This window comes from Xenopus laevis, chromosome 1S (genome assembly GCF_017654675.1).
Source record: "Xenopus laevis strain J_2021 chromosome 1S, Xenopus_laevis_v10.1, whole genome shotgun sequence".
NCBI classification, from domain to species: Eukaryota; Metazoa; Chordata; class Amphibia; order Anura; family Pipidae; genus Xenopus; species Xenopus laevis.
The window spans coordinates 126,584,844-126,603,882 of NC_054372.1; the positions used below are offsets into that span (position 1 = coordinate 126,584,844).

The 19,039-nt window shown below is 35.2% G+C and overlaps 1 long non-coding RNA gene across 1 annotated transcript; it reads right to left on the bottom strand.

Annotated features, from left to right (window-relative positions):
* Nucleotides 1-1,183: 1,183 nt before the first annotated feature.
* On the bottom strand, nucleotides 1,184-18,088 carry LOC121398710. The gene is made up of 3 exons (XR_005964452.1): nucleotides 17,896-18,088; nucleotides 6,023-6,171; nucleotides 1,184-2,051 (listed from the first exon to the last, which is right to left on the bottom strand). It is a non-coding gene; the product is annotated as an uncharacterized LOC121398710 (long non-coding RNA).
* Nucleotides 18,089-19,039: the final 951 nt, after the last annotated feature.

Here is a 19,039-nt window from a genome sequence, read left to right on the forward strand (position 1 = left end):
ATTTTATGAGTTTATTTATCTATTAGAGTACACAGTGCCTACAGAGGAGTAGGTTGAATATACACTATATTTATGAAAGCATATTGAATATATTTTCATTCATTCCAAATTATGAAGGTGTTTCTTGGCCAAAGGAGCTTACAGTCTAATCAGTAATAACTCCATAAATTGTAATGTATTGTTTTTCTTGTTTTACGAGATTTATACCAATTTTCACTTGAGTAAAAATATCAGTTTTCCAACAAACATTTCCCTGTATCAACAAAAAAAAATCCCACATCCTCAAATGTGTTAAAGGAAAACTGTACCTGCAAAATAAATACTTAAGCAACAGATAATATTAAGTGGCATATTAAAGAATCCTAACAAACTGGAATATATATTTAAATATTGACCTTCTACATCCTTTCCCTAGAGCCCTTGTTTTATTACATTCTCTGTGCTGCCTCAGAGATCACCTGATCAGAAATACTGCAACTTAAACTGTAACAAGAAACACTATGGAGGCAAAATACAAAACTTTGTGAGTTAATTGGCTCATGTGCCCTAACATGTATGGTTTCTTTGTTTGTATAACGGGTTTCCGCATAATGGATCCCATACCTGTACTATAAGTATGGTTTATTTACATAAAACAGGGAGCTACATGTGAGCTGTTTTATGCAATATATTTTTTTTGGCAGTATATTTTTCCTTTAATGACCCAAACTGCTGCCCCTTTTCTGCATATTAACCTACTGCTAATATATTGTCTTGATGCATACCTCTGGTTAGACCAGTGTCAGTGTAATAACAGGTGACTCAAAACCCAAAGTAGCAGATCAGAATTTTGCTTTTAAACAGTACACCAGTAAATGACACCTGCTAATTGATTGCTATAGGTTCTAGAGCCAGATAACACTACGGGGCACATTTACTAAGCTCGGGTGAATGAATAGAGGGAAAAAAACTCGATAGTCAAAGGAGTTTTTTGTGCTCCTCGACTATCGAATTGGCGTAAATTCGCCTGAGTAGAATGATTCAAATAGATTGAGAGAAAAAACGCTGCGACTATTCGCCCATTTGATAGTCGAAGTACTGACTCTTTTAAAAATCATTCGACTGTCTACTTTGCCAGATTAAACCTACCGAATAAAAAGGCATTCGATCGATCAATTGCCGGGCGAATATTCGCCCATTCGACTATTCGCCAGCACGTGAATTTGCTCGAATTCCCTATTCGATTCTATTCCCCAGTCGAATTTCAAGGGATTTAACCCCTCGAAATTCGACCCTTGATAAATCTGCCCCTACTGTTCCTATAATTACACAATCCGCGGTACGTCTTCATCAGAACCGACGCAATGAGAGGAAGAGGATGCAAGGAGAAAGATGTGTATAAGGTAAGTAATAGAAATGTCGGACCTTTTCGCTGTGTGCATCTGACACGACTGTCAGATGAAGACGGAACGTGCCGTGTTTGCATCTGACAGTCATGTTGTGTCGGATGCACACAGCGACAAGGTTTCTTTTACCTTATATTCGATGCATCCGTCTCCTCGCATTCTCTTCCTCTCATCGCGTCGGATCTGATGAAAACGCACCATGGAGTTCAGCCCTTGTAAACATCAAGTCTTCACTCTTTGTTCTTAAGACTGCTCATTAAATTTTCCCTTGTTTTCACCTATAATTATTCTAGATGTATTGTAGCCAGTGTTTCTCTTTATTAATAATATCTTTTATTTCTCTAAAATAAAGCACAATACAATAAACCATGACTAAACTGCATATTGACTAGAATTCGATGATTATTAGGACTTAAATGCCTTCTAAAAGATTTGAGATTATTGTATTTTTAAAGGCTCGCTATAGTATACAAAACATATTTTTCAAGCACAAATAGGTTTAATTTATAAATCAAGATTTGTATTTGTGTATTTTATGCTGCAGTATTTGCATTGTGCTGCTGGGTTTCCTTTGATCCCCCAAAAAGCTGCTTCTTTTGGTCCTCATTTAAAGATTGTAGCATGTTGATCCTTGATTCCAGCCTCTGTGACCATTCTTCCCGTAGTCTGTGAAAAGAAAATGGTATAAAATGATTATAATGTGGTAGAGAATATCAGCATAGATTAGATATGTTTTTTTCCAAAGGGCAAAGTCCGGTTCCCATCCTAATTTATATGTTATATATGATATATATAAATACATGTTAATAATATATATATATATATATATATATATATATATATATAATATATATATATATATATATATATATATATATATATATACAGTATATATCATAAAGAAAGTCCGCACTCTCAGGACTTAAACATAAAATAAAAATGTTTTATTAACTAAAAGACTAACGTTTCAGCCTCTCCGAGGCCTTTCTCAAAGTAATGATGGACACTCAGAAAATGCATTAAATACATATGATGGCGGGAAAAGTTAATTGGCTGACATGTCATCATCGTCATCATCACAATGCGTCAAATAATTAAACTCCACATGTAAAAAAACATATTAATACAAAACCAATGAATAAATACAAGAATAACAGATTCATATTAAAACCACTCCTATTAGGCTAATAAGTATGAACATTTGAGTGTAGATGAAAGGTCTGTCTTAAGGATCTCTCTTTGGCGATATATTAATTCTTAATAAATCAGATAAAATTGAGCATAGGACTGGCCAGATATGGGATGACTTTGATGTAGTTGGCCAGCTTAAATATATTGCAATATATGGACAAACAATCCCTGTTTTGTTTAAAGGGTAAGGCATTTTTCAGTAGCATTATGCACAAAATGTCGCTGTCTTAAATATATTGATAATGGGTTGAGTGCAGAGGACTCTTGTATTTGTCTATATGTATTTTGTGGTCACAGCCTCATTGCACCCCCGCCTAATGGTTTTAAAAATGAGTGGTGAGCACAACTTTCCCTTGTTTGTTATAGTTATACAGGAGCAGTGACCAGCTCCATGTTGTAGCTCCCACCCTTCCCAGCTATAGTCAGGTGATCCCACTGGTGTCTAATAAAAGGGCAGCCAAGTTTGGGAGTTTTACTTTGAAAGCAGCTAGTAAGTTGCAGGTAAAACTTAGTCCCTTTGTAAAATGAAGCAATAGAATTCTTAATGAATCAGATAAAATTAAGCGTAGGACTGGCCAGATATGGGATGACTTTGACGTAGTTGGCCAGCTTAAATATATTGCAATATATGGACAAACAATCCCTGTTTTGTTTAAAGGGTAAGGCATTTTTCAGTAGCAGTATGCACAAAATGACTCTGTCTTAAATATATTGATAATGGGTTGAGTGCAGAGGACCTCTTGTATTTGTCTATATATATATATATATATATACACAGTATATATATATATATATATATATATATATATATATATATATATATATATATATATATATATATATATATATATATATAAAGTTTGTACAGTGAACGCACTCCTCCCGGTTCAAATTCTGTTGGTGGTGCGTTGGTCAAAATTCCATGTTACAATTCAGTGAATGGACCCGCACTCATTCATAAAGGTGAAATAAATGTGCTTTTATTTCACAGGTTCATTTCCAACGTTCGGTCCTCTCTGGGACCTTTTTCAAGGATATATATATATATATATATATCTATATATACACAATATATATATATATACTTCCCCGAAATCCCAGCACTCACGAAAAATGTTCATTCAGGGCCTGGGTGCGTGCCTCGTAGCACTGCATACAATCCTCCTCCAAAGAAGCCGCACGACTCAGGACTTATAGTAAAGTAATGGTCGTGCGGCTTCTTTGGAGGAGGACAATATATATATATATATATATATATATATATATATATATATATATATATATATATATATATATACATATATATATATATATATATATATATATATATATATATATATATACAGTATATATATACTGTATATGTATATATAGTGAAAACACGCTAGAATCAAATACAGTTGTGTGGTTTGAGGTCTAACTAGGTTAACCCTAAATTAAGCTGGCCACCTGCCAAATTTGTTATCAAACTGGTCAAACTATTGTGCAAACCTGATTCCTTTTTTTTTTCAGGGCGCTCTTTACAGTTACATTTTTAGTTGAGCTACTCTTAACTTGTAAGTAGGTTAATGATGTATAAAAACATGGTAGAAAATGGGCAGGGGGCGGGGCAGATAACATCGGAGATGGGGCAGGGTGATGATGTCAGGAACGAGACTGATGACATCGGGCGGGACTGATTGCCATGTCATTATTTTCAATGTCCTGTCTGGATTACTTAATTTGGAAATCAGGACAGATTGCAACCCTATGCATCACATGTAATGATCATGTTTTGTATTTATAAAGAAAATGTAAGTTGATAGGGCGAGTTAAACGAGAAGCGTTGTTTCGGTTTGTGAAAACACCCCAGCCTCAGATTCAGTAAATTTGCCAATCCCTAGCAGTATAAACTCTGCAATATACCTGCATACTGTAAGCTTTGAGCTGAATTTCATCTAAACTGAAGATTAAAAACATGCAAACATGCATGCCACCTTTTTCTTGTATCTGTTGATTTTGGCCAATCTGACCCCGGAGTTTAATAAATTTTTTTAAACCATCTCATTAAGAAGTGTGGCAAAGATTTGCTGCAGTGACTAATCAGCAATTTATTTTTATAATTTGATTTTAAGTAAAAGTATTGACCCATATTTTATATACTGTATTTTGTCCATCATGCTCTTTAAACTCTCATAACTGGGAACATCTGATTCTTGTTCTGATTCTGGTTTTTGCATTTTCCCCATTTTATTGTGCTATATACAACTGTGGTAAACTGTGTCTACCTATATACCTGTGGTGCCCAAATTAGTTATAATGCTTGTTCTCATTTATTGTCTTGTTAAAGGGGACCTGTCACTCAGATATAAAAAGCTGTATAACAAAAGTCCTTTTCAAAAAAAAGGTCAACCCAAATTCTTTTTTTTTAATTAAAACATCCATACCTATTATAAACGTATACAATTTCAACTGTCAGTCATATATTGCCTGCCCCTAGAGGTGGGGCAGGTCATTACTTTCACTTTCAATTTTGCACTTCCTAGATGTCACTGCCCTCCACCCATTCCCCCTCCCTCTTCACTATCTATTAGTGTAACCAATGTATGGGCAAGGGAATCGGGTCCTCCATTTTGGCACATAAACAAGATTTTGGCATGATGCAAAGCTTGCCTCAATAACAGTGCCCTTAAAAATGGCACCTGCCTGCTTGTTATGATTCTGAATTTCAATGTTAAGTTAACTTTGCTGGATTAACATTGGAATTATTTCTTAAGGTGACAAGTTCCCTTTAAATGTTCCCTGTGCCAATCATGTGTATATATAATGCAGAATGACACCCAATATAACAATAAAAAAGGAATTATTAGACACGTGTAATTATTATGCAATGTGGTTGTATACTACTACTTTCATGTGATTACTAGAGATCATATGACACCACCTTACTGTATGTAAAAAAAAATGTGATTTAAGCAGCAGAAATCTTATATATTAGGAGAACCATTGCTTTTCTTTAAAGCTGACAAAGATCATTTAAAGGCATTTGGCAGCTGCGATTACAATAATCTCATTTAGCAACTATATGAGCTATTACTCAACTATCATTGCTGTAAGCCAACCTAATCATGCTTCTGAGGCATACAATTTTGTTTTTTTATGTTCTTTAAGTGCATCAGTGCATAATGCTCTAAATGTGTATTGAGGCAGCATAAATCTTAAGTGAGCTGACACAACAATTTCTTTTTAGCAAATGAATAGCAAAGGCATCTCCAAAAAATTCACAACTTTAGCAGTTATTCAATGGCTGCATTATAAACTGTGTTAATCCATCTATTCTGTCACCATTTATTTGGATGCTTAATTGAATCAATCATTATAGTTTCAATCACTACATGAAAATTGTTTCTTAGCAACCTTCAATAGTCTTTGTCACATTATTAACACTGAGCTGGTATTATACTCACTTTGAAAGGGCACTTTTATTTTTCCGCTCATGTTCACACTTGTATTCTGTTGTTTGCTTGTCTATTTTTTTCTCCCAAAAGTTTTTCAAACCATCAGCATCATGGGACATTATATTGCGGCGACCGTTGAGATTTTTCTTATTCATTTTCTGAAAATAATAAATAAATGTTCTGTGACTTTAACAACTAATATGGAATATAATATATTAATACTAAATTACATTTTGAAATACATGCAGCCCTATATTGGATGTGTTTGACTACACATAAAATAGAAAAACAGATGTGGTTATATCATTTTAGGGGGTTATTTATCAGAATCTGAAAAGTTCTCACTATTTTCTGAAAACTGCTATGACCAAAGCCGCACAGATTTTCCCCCATTTATCAATACATTTTCGTTAATTTTTCTCATGTGGAAAAAGTCACGATAAAATAGAAAAAAAAAATCCAAATCGAATATTTTTTTTGGATGTAGCGCTTGAAACCTATGATTTTTTTGTAACGTCACCTGAGAGCTGCGATTTTTCCAGAAACCCAGCGCAACTCAGAAATTCTTACAATTGTTAATGGGACATCTGCCATTGACTTTTACATGTTCTCGGCAGGTCTCAGTTGGAGTACTTTTTCACCTTTTAACACTTTTTTAACTTTTTTTTTTTTTTAACTTTTAACACCATCGGACTTTAATAAATCCTGAAAAAATCAAGTATTTTTTTTTCTCCAAAATTTTTTTCTTTTTCCCTTTAAAAGTCCGACCAGAACAATTCAGAACTTAATAAATAACCCCCTTAATGTCTTTAGTTCTACAGCATATATGCATTATAATATAAAGAGAAGCAATAACACCAAGACTGCCGGTGAAGGTGGAACACAGGACAGGAGAAAGAACTTGGTTCTGCCATATTAGGGGTATCTGAAAAACTTTCATAAACACCACATCCCTATCTGCTTTAAGCCCAGTAAAACAGTAAGATAGCACCTAGTTCATCCAAAAGACCCAATCCCAAAGCACAAGAAGAGTAACATTGTGTATGCAGTGCAGTGCAATGAGGAGTGTTCTGATTTGTATGTGGGAGAAACCAAATAACATTTACACCAGCGAATGGCACAGCACAGAAGAGCCAGCTCCTCTGGTCAGGACTCAGCCGTGTACCAACATCTAAAAGAAAAAGGACACATGTTTGAAGACTGCCAAGTCCAGATTCTAGACCAGGAGAGCAACTAATTCCAAAGAGGTGGTAAAGAAGCCATTTATGTAAATAATGAAAAACCAAGTTTGAATAGTAGTGGGGGTGCGACATCTAGGTAGTTATTTACTAAGCTCTGAAAACCTGAAATTCCCCGAAATCTGAATTTTTTTTTATAAAATCAGACTTTTAAAAAAATCACAAATTTTTTGGAGTTTATTAAACCCCGAGGGCTAAAAAGCCAAATATAAAAACACAGAATCTCAAACCTGTCGAGGTTGCATAAAAGTCAATGGGAACAGTCCCATTGATTTTTGGTTGTGTCGGGGGTTTCGGGCAATTTCACTATGTTTTGGCACCAAATAGTTGTTAGAGATGGTTTACTCATTAACTAGTGATCACTAGGTTCAAGTTAAAATTACCAAACTGTTTGAAACTAACAGTGCCTTTATTGCAAGTGCAATAAAATTTAGCTATAGGCTAAGTTTATAAGAAAAACCTTATATAGAGCATTTATTGCCATTGTAATAAAATTTGCACCAATACAAGGTGCCTCATATAGTCTTCCATTACGGTAGCATTAGAGCTTTGAAAATGCTGGTTGAAATTAAAACAGATGTGTCATTGTTAGTTATGCTTTATCCTAGATGAGATGATGTTTTTTGAGCAAGAGTTGTACAAAGAAGGTATGTTAGAAGGAATATCTAATGTCTTTCTGGAACAAAGAAATGTTGCTCCAAAAGGCAAATACATTTATAAGAGTGAAGGCACTCTGAGGCTTACATTTTCTTTAATGGTTAACCATTTGAGTTTCTCTGTTGCATTCTTCCCACTGACTGCTATAGGAAGCACAGTGATTGTTACTCAAAAACATTCACACTTTAGACTGGTTCACTGTGAATCATATACCTACTGTTTTGATTGACCCTACTTTCCTATGTATATGTAGGGGGCTATTTATCAAAGACCAAATCTATTTCAACATGTTCTGCCAAAAACTCAGATTACATCCACATGGTTTTTTTCCGTGGATCAGATTTTCCTGAAAATGTGGTTTGCTGGAAAAAATCTGAATTTCACGATTTTTTCGGATTTTCCACCCGAAAACTCAGAGTTTGTATGCTTTTCTTCCCGAAAACTCCAAAATCTTCAGGGTATTACACGAAACCCAGCGCACATCAAAAAATCATTGGGACTTCTCCCATTGACTTTTACGCAACCTTGGACAGGTCAATTGTGAGTTTTTTAAAAGTCCAAAAAATCTAAAAATTTTCAGGATTTTTGCATTTGGAGTTTAGTAAATAACCCCCCTAGTGTACGACATAAATAAAATAAAAAAATCATCTGAATGAGATCTACAGCATATTTTTTCGAAAACAATGTTATACTAGTACCATATTACCAAAATGAAGTATTTACAGCATTAAACACTTCATAAAATTTTATGAAGTGTTAACCTGAATGCTGCAATATTAAGTGTGGTCACACAATAATGCTGCCAGATGAGCATGAGATGATATGAAGCTATAGGGGCAGATTTATCAATGATCAAGATTTCTCCCCATTTCTTCCATTTATCAAAAGCTCCTAAGATATAGTCAAACTAGTTGGCAAAATTGGTATGTTTTTGAATTGAAACCACTTTACTTGATTATTCTCAAGAGTTGTTGATAATTGTCCAGTTTTTATACTATATCAGTCTATAGGAAATGAGAAACAATTTCTTTTGAGTGTCTTCCCACTGGGAAAATTGATGTGACCGATGATAAATATTAGAAATGAGAGTAAAGAATCCCTAAAAAATGTGAGAAGTGGAATTAGGAATTTTTACGGATTGACCATTTTTGAGCCAAGATCTTGTGATGCTCTGTGTGTTTCCAGAGCTCAGTTCATTCATTGGCTGATTTACCCTAGCATGTATGTGTGCCCTTGGTTTGTGTGGGAGCAGTGCTCTTCATATGTGCCAAAGGGAGGAGCTTAATAATTTCATGGTAAAGTTTGGTTGAAAAAATAGACGCAACCCCCTCCAAATGAACCCCAGTCCACATTTATACATATATTCATACCAACTTATTCACTCACATATATACTATATGTGATATATAGATACCAACATTTATATTAGTTGTAGATTATAGTACAGGTATAGGATCCCTTATCCGGAAACCCAATATCCAGAAAGCTCCGAATTACGGAATGGCTGTCTCCCATAGACTCCATTTTATTCAAATAATCCAAATTTTTTAAAAATGATTTTCTTTTTTTCTGTAATATTAAAACAGTACCTTGTACTTGATCACAACTAAGATATAATTAATTCTTATTGGAAACAAAACCAGCCTATTGGGTTCATTTAATGTTTAAATGAATTTCTAGTAGAATTAAGGCATGAAGACAAATTACAGAAAGATCCGTTATCCGGAAAACCCCAGGTCCCAAGCATTCTGGATAACAGGTCCCATACCTGTAATACAATAGCCTTTGATATTATGCTTGTTCAGGAAATGATCCAAACCCCTCTTAAAGGTATTAATAGAATCTGCCATAACAACATCACCCAGGGGACCTAAAAAGAGGCAAAATGATGGTTTCACCCCTTGAGTTAATGCCATTTTTATGCAAGACAGTACTTTAATTGTAATTATTAAATTACATTATTTTTAATAAGTCTAAATGAGCCAATGAGGCTAAATTCAAGGTTTGAGACCTCAAATTTGAATCAGCAATTTTTGCTGCAAAGAAAAAAAAACAAATTCAAAACACAAAACTTATAGTGGAGAGAATCTTATTTTTTTTTTAAACAAAGATGAAGTATTTCTGAGGTGTGATGACCCTGTCACATAAAGGTCAGAGGGTCTTGTAACTGTTCCACCAGACATGTAAAATTACAGCATTTTATATTCTTAATGTTTGAAAAGTGCATGTTTACTTTTCAGGGTTGACCTTTAAAAAATGCAGAAGGGTCTAATTAAAAAGAGACATTGTAGCGCTACATGGCTTAATTGGACTAACTGAATGATTAATCTGGTTTATGTTATAATGCTGAAACTGACCTGCGTGAAAAATGTCACTGTTAATGATTGTCATGGCTTACCGTATATTTAATTATTATTTGTTGTAATTCAATACATATCATTGGAAGGAATTGACTTTAACCACTTCAGCATAGATGCAGTGAATTCTAAGCATATCATTTAGTGCATGGTTTTCGTAGTTTACAGTAAACAACCCAACACATCTAAATTGCCATTTTTTCTGTAATTTTTTTTAATAATTTCAGTTTCAGTGAAAAACAGAGGAAACTGATTTTGCCAGATATTTTATCAGTTTTTTTTTATTAAACAAATGTTTCTATTTCACAATTTTACACCTTACTAGTGTTGGGCAAATATATCCAATTTTAATAAAGTGTAATCAAACTGCTATGGCATAGTTTCCTTTGGCTTGCTTCCTATGAATATTAGGGCTTATTTTATGTGCAGCGGGCGCAGTGTAATTACTCACGTCAGTTAGGTAAAAGCCAAAATATGCTTCTTGCATTTTCGTATAGTTCAGCTTGGTGCTGTACAGTCCTCCCTGCCTTCCTTTCCAGACTCAGTGCTGCTGTGTCTATTAACTGTGTTACTTACATGCTCATCACTTGTATGTAATTCAAGTACAAGATCAAGTATGCATAGGTGTTGTATCTAGTGTTGGACTGAGACACCAGGGGCCGACCCAAAAACCTTAGACTAGGGGCCCACCATTCTCAGTACAGGTAAAGGATCCCTTATCCAGAAACCCGATACCAGGGGCCGACCCAAAAACCTTAGACTAGGGGCCCACCATTCTCAGTACAGGTAAAGGATCCCTTATCCGGAAACCCGATATCCAGAAAGCTCCGAATTACGGAATGGATGTCTCCCATATACTCCATTTTATCCAAATAATCCAAATGTTTAAAAATGGTTTCCTTTTTCTCTGTAATAATAAAATTCATCTTTATTGGAAGCAAAAACAGCCTATTGGGTTTATTTAATGTTTAAATGAGTTTCTAGAAGACTTAAGGCATGAAGACCCAAATTACAGAAAGATCTGTTATCCGGAAAACCCCAGGTCCCGAGCTTTCTGTATAACAGGTCCCATACCTGTATTACTATTCTTCCTCTCCATGCTCAACCTCTATTCTCCAAGTCTCTTTTTACATACTATAATCTATTATTCCATCTATTTAGCCTCTTTTTCTCATAGAAATAGGAAATGGCCAAGAAATATGCCAAATGTTTAACAGCGTGAGGGCCCAATGACATCGGGCCCACTTTGTTTTGCCCCTAGTGATTGTAAAAGGACCTTTATGTATACCTCTGATGTTATACATAATTTTCAACTTTTTTCACTGATAATTATGTTTATTGCCTTTATTATTTATTATAACCCTAATTATGTATAACTTGCCTTTGTTGCTGCATGAATAGATCCATAGGTATATACTGAGAAAGATGTTATGTTATAGTTTCTAGCGCTCTGCCGAACAGATCCCCTTTGCTGGAAAATATTCACCACATCAGATCTGGCAGAAGAATCCTTTGCACAGTAGGTTGTTACATTAAGGTGGGTCTGTCAATGCAATTAATGCACTTGAAGGAGTGGCAGGCCTGGCAAAATGTGCCACACTGCATATATATATAGATATATATATATATAGATATATATATATATATATATATATATATATATATATATATATATATATATATATATATATGCAACAGAGTGTGAGGAGAATTGTTATTGGTCACCCTTTCCACACTTGTAATTACATTTTTTATTACCCCTATCATTGGGAGATATTTTCATTAATCTGCCAATATTAAATATAGCCAAAGCTTTAAAGGCCCAGAGTCCCTACCCTTTTGTTGGCATAGGGTTCTGTAGTGCAATATAGAAGGGATTCTTTTTATTTATAAAAAATGTATATATTTTTGTTCTTCTGCCAACATCAAAGCTCCAATGATTTTACTTACAGCTTTAACAAAACATACTGTAGATCCTTGAGCTCACTAGATGACATTGCATTAGTTCTAAGCATATATTTCCTAATGTGTGCTGATTTTATTAACTCAGCTTCATATTACAGCTTAACAACCTGCTCCTAGTTAGAACCCAATGAAACCAATCCACTTACTGTAAGTTAGTAATTAAAACTCGTTAATGTATACTTAGCCAACTGTGAAAACTATAAGTATGGCATATGGTTTGGGCATTAGTGCAGAATACAAATACAAACACTGCATTGTTTGCAAATGCAAGCTATGACTTAAAGGAAACATTTCCCCCTGAACAATGTAGGTCTCTATAAAAATATATGGCATAAACAGCTTATGTGTAAAACCCTGCTTCGTGTAAATACACCATTTTCATAATATTATACATTTTTAGTAGTATGTGCCATTGGGTTATTATAAATTGAAAAGGGCCACCCCCTGGGATCCTAGGATTCATGGTACACACAAACAAACCATACATTTTAAGTCACATGAGCCAATTAACAGAACAAGTTCTGTCTTTTGCTTCCACACTTCTTCCTGTTACAGTAAAAGCTGCAGTATTTCTAGTCAGGTGATCTCTGAGGCAGCACACAGACCATCACTAAATGGTGGTTCAAGGCAAGAAACGTAAAATACATAAGATGTTAAGTATTTACTTAACATATATACCAGCTTAGTAAGATTCTTTAATATGCCACTTCATTTAATATAAACGATCTGTTTATGTGTAAAGTGATACTGACACTAAAAACTACTTTTTAAAATAAGAATGTACATTAAAAGTTACCTATAGGCCATGTTGATAATCTTTTGCAGAGAGGTTTGTTTTTGTAAGTAATTGTTAGTTGAAGTTCCTAAACCTGACTGTTTTGCCAATCTGACTGTCCCTTCTCAGCCTGTCAGTTAGAGATTCTAATGCTAACGGACTCCTGCTGCACAAATATGGCAGCCCCCTCATACAGGAACACGGGGCATCAGACAGGTAATGTAAAAGCATTGTGCAAATACTTTATGGCAAAGTTATAAGTAGCTTTCAAAGGCAATATTATGATAGATGTAAAAAAGAGTTTAATTTCTGGTGTCAGTATTTCTTTAAGTGTTCATTTTGGGGGTATAGTTTTCCTTTAACTGCATAAACATATAAAAAAAATAACATCATTTGTTTAATGTCTCACTTCAAGTTTTATTAAAACAAATACATTCATTTCTTGAAGAAAAAATAATAATGGTGGGGCATAAAGATCAAGTTGTGTCATTTCATTTGCTTTCTTTACTTCCACAATAAAAAGGCAATGCACTGCAATGCAAAAGGGCTGTGAAATTGATTGCCAATCCATCAGAGCTGTGAATATTAAGTCATTTGCCCTTTCTTTAAATGGCCTCTGCTGCAACATTACCTAATGCTAATAGGCCACTGGTGTTGTTTAAGGACTTGGCAAGAGCACGAGTTTACTGCTTACGTTACTGTAAAAGATCACATCCTATGGCTGAGCTGTATACTATGTTGAGTGTGGAGTGTAACATTTCTGGAGATTTGAGGCATTCCAGCTGGGGAGAAGTATCTCATGCGGCCATTAAATGTCTCAGCGTAAATCATATTTATGTCTGTCACCAGTTGCCTGGTCATTTGGCTGTAAATTCAACAGACATTTTTACAACCAGAAGACTTAGCATCACATAGAACTTGATGTTTTTTTTTCTTCATTCTTTTATGCATATTATTGCTTGAATCTTTTTTGTGAATGTTATCACTATGCTTCCATAACACGTGTAAAGGAGGTACATTTCAACATAATACTGTTTTTGCCTCCCCATTAAACCTGTCATTTATAAAAAGGCATTACGGCTGCTGCCATTTCCTTCCCAACAAGGAATAGCAAGCACGTCTAAGCTGTTGTTGGACTACAACTTCTAGCATGAACTGGTCCTGTTGGTAGATGGGGATTTGTATTTCCAAAACCAAATATCAAGCTGGTCAGTGTTTGCTAATTAAAATAAAGAAAACGTAGCAGAGCAAATGTATTATTTAAGGAGAAATGTGAAGCACAGCATTTTTCACTTCAGCTAAGGGAATGGCGCAACTGGCATTGGCCATGTAAAGGGCACATCATTTGCAGTCCATAGGTGTCCATGTGCATTTTTATTGTTAGCTTGTCATTATGTACAAGAAGTAGCGCCTGTGGGTGACTGAAGGGCTCCCTTGAGCTCCTAAGCACTGTTCTCTGTCCCTTGTATTAAATATCCTGGTCCTTTCTTCTCTAAACAAATAATAATCATATTAAATGATAGTTAATACATATTATTGGAACTAACTTGCCATTAAAGGACAAGGAAAGGCTAGGAAAGATTTAAACTCTATCAACAGTCATGTCTGTAGTGATGCTATTAGTTATTTTCATTCCTCTTTGAATGAAGCACTTTTTCATCGCAATCGCTACGATGTAGACAAAATCACTCACTTCTGTGTAAATTCTTCCCGTGATTTATTGCGCTTTCTGCAAGACCAAGACCATCAGATGTGCCGAATCTAAGGTAAGTAATAGGAATGTCGGACGCTGTCGCATCGTGCATCCATCCACGTCCGTCATTCCTATTACTTTCCTTAGATTCGGCACATTCAACGTGACATTTGCGCTTCCTCATGATGCGTTGGAACAGAAGGTATCGGATATAAAAACGCCTGTTTAAAACGCCCCTCAGAGCTGCTCCTGCTTCCTGCTCTATAACTTTATGAGTAATGAACTTCTATCCTTTCCTTGTCCTTTAAGGGGCACATTTTTCAAGCTGTGTATAAAATGGATAGCAAACATACCACACATTGCCATCTGAATACCAGGTATCACCCTCACGAAATCCCGCTGTATTTATCAAACTGTGTATTGATTTTAGGCAATTAAATAGCTGCAAAATGTAATTGAACCTTGAAAAATGCTGTGTAAAAGGGCAAACTTCCATTGTAGTTTTAGAATAATGAAGAAATGCTAATGTTTCATCAAGGCAGATTCATGTATGAGGGATAATAGTGATGCATCCTGATGTTTGAATTCATAATTACACAATTTATATAAGGTTATAGGTTATAAGGATAGAAGTTATCTATGATTTGTAAGAATGTTGCATAATGGTATATGTTACCTCAGCCTATGGATTATACTATGTACATGACAAGAAGTTGCCTTTTGCATATTTTTGCTCTACTGGAATGCAAGAATTTAATTTGCACTGTTTAGAGTGCACAGTGATTATACTATTCATAGCTATATATGTGACATTTCTATGCATACTTGCTGAAAATAGCACAAGACTGGCCCATAATATTGTCATATTTTTGTCGCTTAAATTATTCCAAAGCAGTCTTTATGCATGTACCCTCAAAAGACTGTTGCTTACTGTAATGTGTAGGGTGAATCAGAAATGTGCCTGGTAGTAACTGAGTGGATGGCTGCATCAGGGATAAGGCCTTCATTGTTCCCACTTTTTAAATACAAATGTTGTGATGGATTATATGAATAAACCAAAATGCTTATCTACTCATTTACAGGTTATTTGATCCGACTTGATTTGAGCAAGCATGATGATCTATAAGGATGGTGCTAAAGAAGAGGGGAGCTTACATATCATTGCAAATCGCCAATATCCAATCTGTGGCCCTCAAACTGTTGTTAGACTATAACTCCCAGAGCCTTGCGACAACTTACTATTTTTATTACACAAAAACATGCTCTAATTTAGCCACAAAATGATGTTAAGAACTTTCTGCCCTTGAGTTTAGAAAACAGTTCTCTATAATTGTACAACAAGCTTCACGGTCAATTACTAACTTACATTATAAGACATGCAATGCACAATGTATTAGGTACATCAACCCTATACTGTGACGTACCATCCTGTCCCCTGATATTAGGTCACCTTTAGTGATGGGCGAATTTGCGAAACGGCGAAAAATTCGCAAAACGGCGCCGGCGCCCGTTTTTTACGCAAACATTTGACGCCGGCGACGCTGGTGGCGAATCGCGCATATTCGCCGCGAATTCGCGCCTGGCGAATAAATTCGCCCATCACTAGTCACCTTTTGAGGTAAATTAACCCACATTATCATTAACATTGTTTGAAAAGTCGTAGGGGCAGATTTATCAAGGGTCGAATTTTGAGGGTTAATAAACCCTCAAATTCGACCCTCGAAGTAAAATCATTCGATTTGGAATATCCTTCGATCAATCGCTTAAAATCGTTTAAATCATTCGATCGTTCAAATGATTGTAAACAATCGATCAAAGGATTTTTATTTGATCAAAAAAAGCTTAGAAAAGTGCTGGGGAAGGTCCCCATAGGCTAACATTGGACTTAGGTAGGTTTAAAGTGGCGAAGTATGTAGACAAAGTTTTTTTTTAAAGAGACAGTACTTTGATTATCGAATGATTTTTACTTCGAATCGTTCGAATCATTCGATCGAATTCGATCGAATTCGATTGAATTTGACCAATTCGATGGTCGAAGTACCCAAAAAATTACTTCGAAATTTGAATATTTTTTTATTCGAATTATTCACTCGAGCTTAGTAAATCTCCCCCCTAGTGTGTGGCACAACACTGATTTAACTTCTCCAAATTACAAGCGCACATCCTTGCCCTCTTGAAACTAGAATACCTGGTGCCCAGCGAAATAGGGGATCGGCTACCCCCTCAGAATTCCAAAAGAAGAAAAATTCACTGGCACTCAGGTGACAACCCCTTTATCAAGCATGATAAAGGGGTTGTCCCGGAAACGTTGCATGCCGCATTGAATAAATTTAAAGCAAGGGTTTCACCCTGCAAGTATCACCTGAGTGCCAGTGAAATTTTCTTCGTTTACAACACTGATTTAACTCAATTATGCAAGTGAATTATATAATGATACCTGAATCTCTCTCACCATGAGATTATTTAATGAGTCATGATGTATATAACAAAATAAATCTTTCGAAACCTTGAAACTCATATTGAGTAAATAAATAATAATTATATAATCAAATCAAAATTCATATGGACTGATGCTATTCTGCCTGATGTGGACTTTCTGAAGGGTACATTTTAACCTGTTTGGATGAGTCCACCCCACCCCCAACAGAAGCAGAAAGTTCATATATTTAGAAATGTAATAAATAATTTTACAGAGCAATAAAAACAAATCCAAAAATATAACAAAACAGGTGACAATATTTTCTTGCTGTTGGACCAAACCATTAATCAATTTACATTGATTAGTATATAGATAGAAATGTAAGAATTTCTTTACCAGGTGGATACTCTTTTAATTGGTGAATCCATGCTACTTCTATAACCACCTTAAAACCCTAATTAAATCTGTGTAAGCAATTGCCAAAGGTGTCAGGCAAGGTGTTTTTATCATAATTATGTATCATCTTAATTATGATTGCTCTAAACAGAAAATGGCAATGAACTTGTGAATAATGCGCCAGAATTTATATACTGGTCTGAACATTTTGTCAGAAAATGTAGGATATTAATGAAGCTCAGTAGATTGAAAAGCTCATTAAACATTACCTTGTTCTGTGTAAGGAATCTGGGAATCCCATTGTTACTATTGTTTAACATAAGCAATATACAGTATGGTGTATATCTAGCTGTACAGAGATCTATTAAAATATTGATCTTACTGTTAGATTGGTTGCTCCTGCTTAATTCTTGAGCCGGCTAAGTAGATATGAAGGGGAAATGATTTTCTTCTCTGCTATATGTCTAAAGAAGATTGTGGGAGTGACCGCTATTCAGTTCATCTGCCACCTCTGTCTACAGGGGGGGGATTGAATGACAAGGACTATTTTAAAGAAACATACTTGGTCCATTCCAGTGTTAGTGGATGAGACAGACCTACCCTTGAACGTTTGAATGCAATGGGAGTTGCATACAAACAGCTGTCTTCAATGTCATCATGTGAAAAGTGAAAAGTGTATTAGTGAGACTAGCTTACTACAATGCTTTTAGAGAATGAAATGCACAAGCTTTAATAAAAAGAAATGGATACTCAAAGCCAGTTAAAATCCAACAAAAGCCTGAGATTAGAGTATTACAAACTACACGTATAAACTGTGGAAGTGTTATGTAAATAGAGAATAAAATAAGAGATCCAGGATAGCTGGGCATTAGCTATAACCAACACGATAAACGGGGGAATGTAATAAAAATCGCTAACGGAAAAACTATTCGCAATGCGAAAATTTATGCCTTTGCGCGAACACATTTTGCTTTGTGCGAATTTAATATAGCTTTTGCGAGCCCGGAAACTGTTTAGCGACCACTTCCGACAGTGAAAGACCGTTTGCGAATTTTATAGTTTCCTACATCTAAGTTATCAAGCCCTGGAGCATAAATGCACCATTTTTTTACTGTTATTTGTGTAAATGTTGGAGGGACGTGTTCCGCATCATATAATGTATTTTTTTAATACAAATCTTAGAACTCCTGTTGGAGAAATGTTCAGGGAAAGGGAAATAAAATAACTTAAAAAAGGCATGTTGAAAAAAGCCAAAAGAGCTTGAGGACCTTAATCTAAATATTGAAGTAGAGACTACCAAATTACTTCTTTGACCAATAATCCCCCTTTAATACTGCCCTCATCTAATATGTCCTCATCTAATACTGATTTGTAAATGCGATACAAAGTGCAATGTGCAATTTTCAGATGCAAAGTGCTAGATTTTGTACTAAAATGCAGCTTTTTTTCCAGAAATACAACCATGGTTTTGTGCGCATCAGTGTGATCAGTAAGTAGTGCCTGCTTAAAGGGATTTCCAAAATGAA